This window comes from Ictidomys tridecemlineatus, chromosome 11, assembly GCF_052094955.1.
Source record: "Ictidomys tridecemlineatus isolate mIctTri1 chromosome 11, mIctTri1.hap1, whole genome shotgun sequence".
Taxonomy (NCBI): Eukaryota; Metazoa; Chordata; class Mammalia; order Rodentia; family Sciuridae; genus Ictidomys; species Ictidomys tridecemlineatus.
The window spans coordinates 117,265,277-117,277,762 of record NC_135487.1 but is presented as its reverse complement, the minus strand read 5'-3'; the positions used below and the strand labels follow the sequence as shown (position 1 = coordinate 117,277,762).

Below are 12,486 nucleotides of genomic sequence, written 5' to 3'. Positions count from 1 at the left end.
CAGGGATAAAAAAAGTGGGCCCACAGTTCAAATCTGACCTGTTATGAGTGTTTTTGTAAATAAACTTTTGTTAGAATAACCATGATCATTCGTGTACATATTGCCTGCTTTTAAGCTTCAAAGTAAGAATGTAGTAATTAATACAGATTAAGTGGACTGAAAAAACTAAAATTTAAGCTACTTTTTCCCTCAAAAACAAGTTTACAAATACTGTATCTGTTACATGTACAAAATTTTGGATATGTTAAAGTTTACTTCATATTGAATTAATTTATTGTACTGTGTTAAAGAGAAACAGGAAAGCAGATAAAATTAATCTAGCTTGGCTAGGATGTACGTGCTGTCTGAGAAAAGCATTGCTAAGGCAGCAGTTGTTTTAACATGACTGAGAGGTCAACAGAGGAAATAGGTTTATATTTATTAATATTGGAACCAAAATAGCATTTGTAGAAGAAAAATGATTGATGCTTTAGCATCCATACAAGGTAGAGTTACAGGAAATAATTTTTCCCCAGATGATTTATAACTTTGTTATGCAGAGACAGATGTCTTTGTAGTAAAAGTATTTCATATCTGGAAATGAATGTTACAAATGCTATTTTTCCCCTTCAGCACAAGCTGCATGAACTGCTTCACAAGTTTGGTGGTACAAATACCGTTGAATATTGTACTTGCCCAATTAATGGCATGAGTTCTCTCCTTTTTGCCAAGAAGTCTAATATCAACTGTTTTGGACCTCACAAATTCCAGAATTCTATTAGTTTGGAGGTTTTTCCATTCTAAAGAATACACAAATGTAAGTTGATGAGCTCAAAGTATGCTGCACACAAGTTTCCATATTCAAATGCTTCTAGGCTCTATTGCTGGAAGTAGCTCTGAAATTTAGAGTCTCTGTGGGCTCTGGATGTTGACTCCTGAACTCTGTTCCTTTTATTCCCAGCAGGCTCCTTGTCCTTTTTCTACAATCATTTCTGCACAGAAAGGGACTAGTGGTCAGAGAAGCTTCAGTCAGAACACTGAAGGTCAAGTATCTCTGTCCCCATTCACAGAAGCGTGATTTTTCGTCACACTGTTGCATAATTGGGAGGACCACTCAGTTGACGTCCTAAAATAATACAATTTCTAAGGTAAAACTGGGCCCAGCTAGAGAAAGATGTGGGCGACAACTTTTTGTTTCTAATATAATACGTACTAACAACTTTACAAGTCATACATTTAAGTGTGGAATTAGTAAGAATTATAAGTAGAGTATGCTTTTAACTGTTTAATATCTTCCAACGTGTTTTAAAGTTATTTTCAGTAATTTGAAGGGAAATACTGACATTGAGCTAAATTACCAAAATAAAGGAAACCATGTAAAGCTGAATAAGATGTCTTTAATAATTTAGTCACAAATACCTTGTGTAGTCATGATTTTAAATTGCTTCTTCTGTCTGTTATGCTTGATATTCTATTTAATCTCTCATCCTTACGCTATATAAACTGTAGTATTTTCATATCATAAATGAGCATAAAGACTATTTTGTCTCCATTTTATCATCATAATATTAGATGTCACTCACTACTATTGGCTATTCGTCCTTTTCTCTTCCCCTTGACTTCTGTGTTTTGTTCAAATGATATTCTTTTGGACATTCCTTTTTTAAAGTTTCTCAACATCCAGAATTGCTATGTATTTGGGAGCTTTGTTTGATCTATAGAACACAGAGATGTATTCTGGAAGTCCAGTAGGTAGAGAAAAGTTCCTGTATTAAGTGTCCCTGGCTTTTGTTGTTGCCTCATGTTCCAAGAGCTCTGATATCCAGTTTAGAATCCAGTTCGTCAAATAGAAAGACTCTAAAAGGGAAACTTTGTCCTAACATCAATATTCATATTTTCAAATTTAAGTTTGAAATTCCATATATGAAATTTTAAATTTAGTATCTGGAGTTTATGGCACGCAATTGGCAAACATTTTTTGTGCACTTACTGTGACAAAGTGCTTGGAATTCAAACATACAAGATGTAAGACCCTCAGGTGGTGTGTGGTATAGTTGCATAAAGTGGCAAGCAGAAAAAGAATTTGTGCACGTTCTGTATCTGTTGGATGGGAATTAACAGAGTGCCATAGAATCACCTAGATAGAGCAACTGAGCGAATTGTAAGCACCAGTTATCAGAACATCTCACTGATAGACTCACTTTAGAAAGCTAGGTAGGAATCAGTCAGGCAATGACATGGTATGAGGCAGGAATTATAAGTCATTGGAAATGCCATATTACGGAGTAAGGGACTGAAGGTGCACAGAAATACCCAAGCTTGACCATCTAGAGAACCCAAAGTGGTTTGCAACACTAGAATTAGCATTTTTGTTTTAAAGTGCAAAGAAGCAGGTCCAATTAGTGAAAAGGATCCAAGTCATGAAACACCAATCCCCCCAAATAAAATTTTTCTAAAAACAAAGAGTGATATTAAATGATTTTAATGACAATAATGCAATCGGGTATACTCTCTGTGAAAATTGCATTGATAGAGTTATTAGAGTCCTTTATTGTATGTGTGTATATGTAGTTAAGTGAATTGAGGAGGAAATGAATAATAAGTATACTATTATAATAATTGTTGAAGATCTGAGCTCTGGAAAGACAAATATAAATATAAAGGAAGAATACTATTTCAGAATTGTGATTAGAAGAATTTATTAATTTATGAGGGTTCTAAGCCTTTCATCTCTTCCTCACCGTGAAAAAGGTTTTGAATTTGCCTTTACACAGTCCTCTGTGATTACTGGGGTAGTTTTATAGCTCCCACCTGGGTAGAAGCTGATTCAAAGCCAGTGAAGTCTCTAAGATGTCAAAAGAAAGGAGGAAGACTGCTCATGGTCAATGGGAGATGAACTGAAAAAGAATGGACAGAAGATAAAGGTTGTTGCCTAGAGTAATTTCTGGAGCCAAGCATTTTGTTATTTTAGTGCTTCCTTTTGGCACTGAAGGCTGGGGGATGTTAAATGAGAATAGAAAGTCAATAAGAATGGCAAATCTGTTAATATATTTCGTGGGAAAGTCTGTTAATATATTTAATCTGTTAATGTATTTAAAGGAAGGTAGAAAGCAGAAGGGAATGCAGAAAGTGAATCAATTATATTAAATGAAGGAAAAGAGCAATTTCAGTATCTTCTAAGAAATTCCTATTATCAGAGTTAGTCTTCAATTTTTTTTTTTACAATGAGCTGTCATTGATGTCATAAAATCAGTCTCTGAACTGAGAAATAAGTAGTCTTGCAGCACTTGTAGATTTATTTACATTTTTTTGGTCTTTATTAGAACATTTGAACATTTTATCCAACATTATGCTCTTAACCCCCATCCTCACTATTTGTGAAAGTTTGAAATACAGTAAGCAAATAGCAATTTGTGTCTTCCCACTTTTAAAGAAAAAAAAAATAACCTTTTTACAAACAAAACACTTGTAGAAGTCACTCAACAATTAGGCAATAGTATTTAACTTAGAGATATACACAATCAACTCCTTTTTAGTCTAACGTTGACACTTGCCAAACACTACATTATTGTATAATATCAAGTCTGTCTTTTCATATTCAATATCATTTTCTAGGGTTGAATTGCATAACAACCATTATTCATAATTCTATTAATTACTCCCTTTGACTAAAACCTCATTGTAGTTACTAATGGATTTCTTCAGTGCTTATTAACACACTACCTTAAATACAACTCTCATGTCTGTTAGCACAATGCACTTTGACCTTCCTAGTACCTGATGTGCTCATCAATAGTACCTTTAGCTAAGAAAGTAAGAGGTGCTTGAACTGTTGTCTGTTTTATCATCAAAGTTTCCACAGAGCTCAATAATTTTTGTTCTTGTCCTTATCTCAATGAAACTTTCCTTTCCCAATATGTTTTTTTATGAAAAATATACCAAGTATTGAAGAATCAAAATGATGGGCTATATTGAAAATCAGTAGTAAGATATGAGAATTATTTTTAATCTTAAATTATATTGACAAATATGATTACATTTTAACCAATTAATCAGTCCTATTTTGCAGGTGTTCAACTATTGAACCTCACTACTGTGTTACAATGTACTTCATTGTGATTTGGGAGCTCTGAAGGAAGGCAAAGACAGCCACAAGACATGTTCAGGGTCTAACTTTGTACTCCTGTGAATTGAGAGATTGCAAAACACATGCTCACTTATCAAAAGGAAAAAACAAAACAAAACTACTTTTCTCGATCTGAGATTTGATGTGATTTTTTTTTTTTTTAAAAAAAAAGAGAGAGGAGAGAATTTTTTAAATATTTATTTATTTATTTATTTTTTAGTTTTTCGGCGAACACAACATCTTGCTTGTATGTGGTGCTGAGGATCGAACCCGGGCCGCACACATGCCAGGCGAGCACGCTACCACTTGAGCCACATCCCCAGCCCTTGATGTGATTTTAACGTAGTTTCTTTTGTACCAAATTCAGGACTACATGAGACAAGTATAACTTTATCATCATGTATGTAATACTTAAAACTACTTCTTATAAAACTGAAATATGAAAACAGATTTTCAAAATGTTGCAAACGGCTGCTTTTCAGTGTCTTTTCCAGTGGCAGTGTTTATTCTAGAATCTTTTTTCGGATCTTTTACTTCATGACATCTAGCAAACTTTACTGATAATCAGGGGTGAATAACTTACAAATATCTACAATAAGTATGTAATCAAATCTGATGAAAAAACATTTATGCATGCTTATTACATTTCTCTATATATTTTCAAATGAACTATTTTAAGGATTGGTATTTAAAACTTTATTCTGAAGATGTTAAACTAGAAATGTTCTTTTTGTAATGAATACTCCAGTACAAATAGGAATATTCAAAATTAATGTGGTATTAGTAGTGGCATTTAAAATCCAGTCTTTATATTTGATTTTGTTTTGTCCTTGTCTTCAGTCTGGTGCTAATTTGTATGTTAGTATGAACATTTTCAGGAAATAATTTTGTTCTTCAGAGTCACTTCTAAATACTTGGCATCTAAAATGTTATTAGATGAAAATGGATTGCATTTCATAAAAAGGACATTTTACAAGACTGTATAATCATAATAAAATAATGACTGGACTACTAATGGGAATTAAATGTGATGTTGGGTATTCTGACCTGTGGCCTGGAAGCTAGATCTGCATATAAAAATGTTTCTATCCCTGCCTGTGAATTTTGAAACTCAAAATAATTAATTCCATCAAATAATTAATTTTGTTGATAGGACTAAGTTCAGAACATACAACCTCACACACATATATTACAATTATTCAGAATAACAAGATGATATAAGACAATAATCTTCGATTCTGGCTGTCAAACTTGCTCAGATCATTTCTTTTAGTACTTTTGCGTTTCATGTTACTAACTTTGAATGTAGCATATAAATCATTATCACTACTGCCATTCACGTAGAGTATATTTATTGTCATTGAAGGTTGCTTTTTGTGTGTAAGTATAGGAAAAACTAGTGTTTGTACAAAACACTGCAGTGATATACTCTTCTGAAACTAAGAAAATGCAGCCATGTAATTGTTTTGTATATCATACAGGTCTCTGCATGGAGCTGCAAGTGGAGGAGGATATGAATGAAGTGCTGATGGACTCATTGAAAGAGGTGCTTTGGGCTCATTCCAGCTGTCATGACTTGTCTCACTTTTCTGGCCTCCCAAGCAAGAGTCCAGCCTCCCTCTCTGAGGAACATGTGGTTTACTCTACTCTGGATGGGGCCAATGAATACACTGCTTCCATGAAAAAGGTGGTGGAATGGGGCTGTAGCTTGGTGGCAGAGTGCTTGGCTATGTGTGTGAGGCACTGAGTTTGATCCTTAGCACTGCATAAAAAACTAAAGAGATTAGAGCATAAAAACAAAACAAATAAAACTGTCCATCTACAATTATTAAAAAAATTAAAAAGAAAAAGGTGGCTCCTGGGGGGTTCCCAGGTAGCCTCCCTATTCTTCAATTTCAACCCTCTATGTGGGTAGAGAGATCTCCCTGCAGGCAGGTCCCATAGTTACTCATTGGTATGAGTCAAACACTAGGACAAGGTCTGAAGTACAGGCATTGGGTGGGTCAGGTAGCTTGCACTCTTCCAACTTTTAGCCCCACCTGTCCCTCCTGGCACTCACTGGCAAATGCAAGTTATGGAACTTTGCAGGCAGGGATGAGGAGAGTGAATGTATTCAAAGAATCTCATTTAGTTCTTTAGCATGCAGATGCCTAATCATCTATCCAAAAGACTCTTTTGCAGTGGGTCCTCTTATTTCTCCTCTACTTGTCCTGTTAAAATATCAATTCTCCGCAGTGTTTTTTGAACATTTGTGGCTATCCAAGAAGGACAGCAAAATCGCTTATATGTTTCAAGATGGTACCATGTTTGCTTGGCTCTAAGCTCCAGTCCCAAATTCTCATTGCCTATGTATGGCATTTTCCCTGAAGATAAGGCTTTACCCTGTCACCTGCAAAATCCATTAATAGCCAAGGATACTGTGTCAATGGCACACCAATAAATGTTTCCTTTGTGAGAGTTTGCATATTCCATCTAAATCTATTTTCAGTGACTTTTCTAGAACCAACATGAAACAAAGTGTCTGCTGAGGGAACTTACCCATGTGTTTTAGAAGGCAGCTAGGCACTTTTACCAGAATCTCTTGGGGGGAAAAAAGTGCATGCTTGATTTTTTCCAGAGTTCAGAGACAGGATCTGGGTCAATAATTTATCAGAACAGGACTGCCTACTCACCTGGTCTCCAAAACAAGGCCAGTTTTTATGGTAAGTGCAGGGTACCTTCTTTTAAGTTCTCCTTCAGTATTCTTCTCAGGACATCCCAGTGTACCCAGAGAACATTTCTATGCTCGTGTTTGCAATGTGTAAAGCAGGAGTAGTTTAATGTGGCTGGCCCAGTCTGGTTTTATTGGCAGGAAATAAATAACATGGTAAGGATGAAGGACAGGAGCCAATGCCCCCAGGTAATTCTGATCATCCAGGGGTGCTGAGCTAACCAATGTGATATGTTGATTGTATATATTCTTCCCTCCAGATCCAGGGAAAAATTGGTCTTCTGTATGTTTGTACGTATTGCACAGAGTTTCAAAGTGTGTTTTTAAAGGATATTGCTTGCTTTCTTCAATATTCCTGTATTAAAGGTCAAAACTTATTATTTCTGAACTTACTGAAATAGAGTTCAAGTAAACTATGAATGCTCATGGACTTCTGGCATTAAATGAGTCAGAATTGCACTGAAGGACTCCTCATGATGTCTTCAGAAACACCTCTCTCAAATCCTTATTGCTTCTCAATGCTGCATGCATTCTGATGCATTCCTTTCTACCTGCGTCAGGAAATTCTTTGTTCTAAGTCATGCTCAGGCTTGAGAGCTGTCACCCAGTTACCCCAGCAGTCCCCGGAAGGGAGAGATGCCTAATTCTTCCTCAGTCAGCATCTCAAGGACTTCCTCACATGGAAGACTCTGACAGTCCCCTGGGGAAGGTCCTCTGAGAGCAAATTGCTGATAGGAACAGGCTGGCACAGCACTTTGTCTCCAAGCTCAACCCAGGTGGAAGGACAGAGAGAAACACGACCCTGTACACACAAGCTGCTGATTACTACCAATTCCATTCACCCAAACAGCAATGTCATTCCCCACATAAGTTTGTTTTCCTTTTGGTACTTGTAGAGTCACTCTGAATGAATCAGTCTCGGGATTTCCTGTACCCAGGTCCCATCCACCTTCTCATGTAGAGTCTAAATGCAGGGTTAAATTCAGACTTCCTTCCACATACTTCATCTTTTGTAGTAGGGCTCTCAAAGCAAGGAATGCAGTTAGATATATATCTGTACTTATGTATGTTTTTATCTATACATATGTACGTGTACATGTGTATACATATACATTTATATGCCTAAATGTATAAATATATACACATGTACAAATGTATTTTTTAATAGTATCAAAAGAAAAGTACCAAGAAAGTAGATGAAGTACCAACATTGGGTGTGTAGTAGTCTGCAGGAGGTAAACTGGCAAGTGCAAGAATGTGTGAACAATTGCTCCAAAAGTACCAGAATATTGGTTTGAAGGCTTCAAAGGGATATTGTCATAGAAATCTGTGTCCAAATCCTACTATCCCATCATTCATTGAGTTCTAGTTATAAATTTCCCCTTGTATCCTACCTTAGGGATTTTAATTTGCTGATTGAATTTCAGGCACCAGAATTGGCCCCCTGAAGCTGCAGGAAGATGAAGATGCTTCTTTCTTCCTCAGTAGGCATATCAAGGACCTCCTTATCCAGCATGACCCTGAGGGCCATCCAGAGGAACTGGCTGAAGAGCACAAGTTGGCAGAGCATTTTGTAAGGTGCCCAGAGGCCCTGCTCACAGAAAGATGTTCCAAGGTGCCCAGCTCATGAGAGATTCCATTAGGCAAGTGATATTTGTACCTTCTCTCCTGGTATCTGCATCTTGTGTGTGGTCTTGAATGATGGAGACTGCCTAAGTGGGAGGACAGTAGATTCACCCACTAGGCAGAGGTCATACTATCCCATATGTTCCTTCCTGAACCAGGCATGTGCCTTTAAGATGGCAGGCAGCAAATACCTAACATACTTTCAGGAAGGAGAGTGTGACAGGTGCAAGTTTGTGAAATTGAAAAGAGCATGGCCTAAGAAAGAAAACTTTTAAGGAATTTGCAGGCTGATTTAATTGTGGGCCAAGGGAGATTTATCTTTTCTGGTTATGTTTTCTCTTCTCAAAAATATTGCTTAAAATGCACATGGCATGATAGCTGTAGCATCTAAACAGGGAATGTTTATGAGTGTACTTTCAAAAGTCACTCTCAGGGTTTGTTTTAGGGAGTTGAAGTAGTAAAATCTGAGGGTGGGATGTAGGGTACACTTTAATACTTAAGAAGTGACATGGAGAGAATTTTCCCTGGTTAAGTGATAGGAGCAGGCATGGAGGGTCCTGTGTAGTTCCTAGATGTATGGAGTTCCAAGATGTATGACAGGGTTGTCTTTCTTCCCTGAAGAGGAATGAATATGTTTTCTATGAAAGGCGTATTGGGAAGTAAATCACTGTGCCTGGGAAGCAGCCATGTAATGGGAGGTAGGTATACCTGAAATTTACCAGCACTCACCAGTTGTTTCCAGTTTCTGTTCATGTGGGGAAGAAAGGACATTTTACCCTCTGCCCAGTTAAACAACTAGCATGCTCCTTGTGAGATCTACTTTATGGGGGCCACTTTGTTTCATGGATAAGAATACCTGGGCAGGCCATTTCTTTAAAGAAATGCATGAGATCTTTCTAAATTCATACCGATATTTTCTCTGTGCCATGATAGGCTACAGTTTTTAATGGATGAGATAGAACTGCCTAATATCTAAAGGGGGTTTAATAAATTCAGTTGTAGGAAATAGTGAAGAGCATCATGATGAAGAAAAGCATCACTTGAATCACTGGCCCCCAGGGAATCATCATGGGAGGGTAATTTTCAGACAAAAAGAGCACATAAACAGGCCAAAATAGCTGCAAAGGTAAAAACCATCTGCTGGTGTCACTGGTTTCCCTTGCTAAACCACTCTGAATTGCCTGTTTTCTGTTGAGCATTTTTATCATCTGTCTGAGAAGACTTGGGGACTTTCTCCTTTAAAAGAGTCACTTGTTCCTTTGAAAGAACTAAAATGAGAATGACATGAGTAACTTCTTTCTGAAGTGTTATTCCAAGATCCTGGACAGTTCTGCTATAGCAAAAACAGCAGCTACACACACAGAAACAACATATCAAAATATTGTGTAGGTAGAAGGCACAAGTTCTCTGGGACCTTCCACATGCAGGAAGCTATATTCACTTGATAGGAGAGTGTAAAATTCGACTTTGGTTATGCATAAGGTTGACTCACTCCTGTGGTTTTCACTCTGAACACTTTTCTGTATCCAAAGCTGCTGTCCTGCTCTTCTCTGTAACTGCCACACTGACGCAGAGCCAACTCAGTGTCCAAATACTATAAAAATTATCCTTTAAACACATGGCGCTCTCCCTGAAATCACACTTTGTCGGCTGTTTTGCCTTCTCCTCCCAGCTCCCTCAGCTCCACTGCCTCTTTCTCCTGGGAGGCATGGTCTTCCTAAATCACTGGCACATGGATGCTTTTCTAACACCTATCTTTTAGAATAAGAGTAAGTCAACTGTAAGCCTTTTCTTCAGTCAACCTTTAACTTTCATACAAATTAAAAATTTAATAAAAAAATTTAAAACTGGCAAGAGCCCCAATTACAAACCCTAGAGTGCAATGTGGATTATAGGTGGGAAACAAAGTGTTCTTAGGGTAGTTTTCTCTTCTTCACATGCAGAGTTATGTGCAAGACTCTGTATGTGGCACTTGTGGATTCATTGAAGGGGACACTAACTAGAAGGCTTTAGATGACACTGTAAAGGGACTTCATTGTAAAGACAGTGGTAGGCAACCACTTTTATGCATTCATTCAGTGTATCCTGCCAGGTGCCTCAGTGCTTGGTCTTCACTGGAAACTGTGAACACAGAGATGGGTAGAACATTATCTTAGCTTTTACAGAACTGTCAGTCTGGTGAACAGCAAGTGAAAGAATTGATAGTGGGCTAATTGATGAGTGTAGCCAGTGCTGTATCAAAAAATGTTGATAGTCAGGTTGATCCCCCTACTGGTTGTTTCCAACAGGTCCCAGCATAATGATGTATGACTTCTCAGACCAACACTTGCTCTCCAGTTTGGCTCATAGAAATCCATATTCTCAAGATCTGAAGATGATTTTGATGCCATCAACAGATACTGAGTATGTTCTGGCCAGCTGGAGAAAGAGGCAGGATAAGTAAGACACATAAGTTCTTCCTTACGAAGATTATCATGATGTTTTCTCTAGACCTCTGCATTTTCTATCCACTTCAAAACAAACTAATATTGTCATTCCTCAAAGTTCAACTCTTGTTTTTACTCGAACTTCATTTCAAATGCAGGTAAATAATTGAAGTAATGTTCAGGTTTGCAGTCCAAAGGGAGGAAGGTGGGGCTAAAAGCCAGGCTTTCTGACATTCAAGTGGATGAGAGTCCATGACTCTTGTGTTCATAGAAGCAGAATAAACTAATTCCCCTGCTTTGCTCCTCAGTTTACCCTGTGACGTGTGTAAAATGTAAAATCTCCATGTATCTAGAGAACTTACATTATAAGTGGGTTAAAGCAAATGAATGCATTTGCTGAGGTCCTACAGATAAAGCACTGGGCTCATTTCCCTGCAGCATGCTAGGAAGGGTATCCAATCCTTACTGAAAAGAGCTTAATGTATCTGCTTCAGATTCAGCCATGGTTCTCAGGTGAGAACATTGATTGCAGACACCAGTAGCCTGACCTAGTGAAGGGAAGATTGCCAGGAAGAGCAGAGTCAGCACTGGACATTATCTGCTTTGGACTTAGTAAGAGGGATCTGGAAATTTTCTTTCCAATGAGCGTCCCACAGTTGAGGGTTCACAAAGACTTAGCATGGCTCCCCTCCATGTTTCTATTCTCCTTTCCACGTTGCTATTGCCTAAGGCAATTGGAACTTTTGTAATAAGTGAGGAATTCCTTCAGAGTCCTATACACCAACAGATATCCCAGTGAGAGAAAAGAGGCCACAATAAAAATGGAGTATAACAAAATAATATTAAGAGAGTGCAGAACACAATTTCAAACACTCATGGTTTACTCTTTGTTCTGTATTTTTAGTGGATTTTGAAATAATGGCTGCATATTCAGAGAAGAACATTATGACTATGTTACATTGACAGTTTTGCATTGTTCCCTTGAGGAAAAGCCTTATGATCCACCTTATTATTAAGCAAATAATGAGGTGACCACTGGGTAGTCCTGTAGATAATTTTAACTTGTTGGGAAACCATTTTTACTTTGAGGATTCTCAAGATATACCTGTAGGAGTAATGTGAAATATGGTGTTTGGAGAAGGGAACAAAGAAAAGTTGGTAACGTTGCCCTGAGGGTACACAAGTACTGAGACTGCCCAATGAGTGGTGGTCTACATCTGTAGTGACCTTCTGAGGAAACCAGTGGGTCAGCCATCATGAGGCCATTGGAAGGCAGAGGCTCCCACATTCCGTGACATCTCCCACCTTCTGATTCTGTTAGACTGTTACCTAGCGCACTCAGCCCTACCTCCTCATTTCTCTCTTGAGTCCATGCTATAGACTCAGGTGTGTGAATCCTTGTTTGAAAGGTGAAGGAGTTTGAAGTGTTGTGGACTGCTGAGTACTTAGTTCTCAACAGTAAGTGAATCGTGACAGCTGCTGTCTTCCCTTAATCCCAATGAATTCTATTTGGGTTATTTTATTTTTTTTTAAATATTTGGGTCAGAAGCACTCAAACACTGAGCCACATATGCAGCCCTTTTTTGTATTTTATTAAGAGACAGGGTCTCACTGAGTGG

General features: G+C 37.7%; 1 long non-coding RNA gene across 2 annotated transcripts; it reads left to right on the top strand.

The window, feature by feature from the left end:
• The first annotated feature begins 211 nt into the window (after positions 1-211).
• On the top strand, positions 212-8,510 carry LOC144368334 (uncharacterized). Of its 2 annotated transcripts, XR_013428127.1 has the most exons (5): positions 212-796; positions 944-1,127; positions 4,326-4,505; positions 5,587-6,807; positions 8,243-8,510. It is a non-coding gene; the product is annotated as an uncharacterized LOC144368334 (long non-coding RNA). The 2 variants fall into 2 exon arrangements; XR_013428126.1 differs by lacking the exon at positions 8,243-8,510 and having other exon boundaries at positions 5,587-7,913.
• Positions 8,511-12,486: the final 3,976 nt, after the last annotated feature.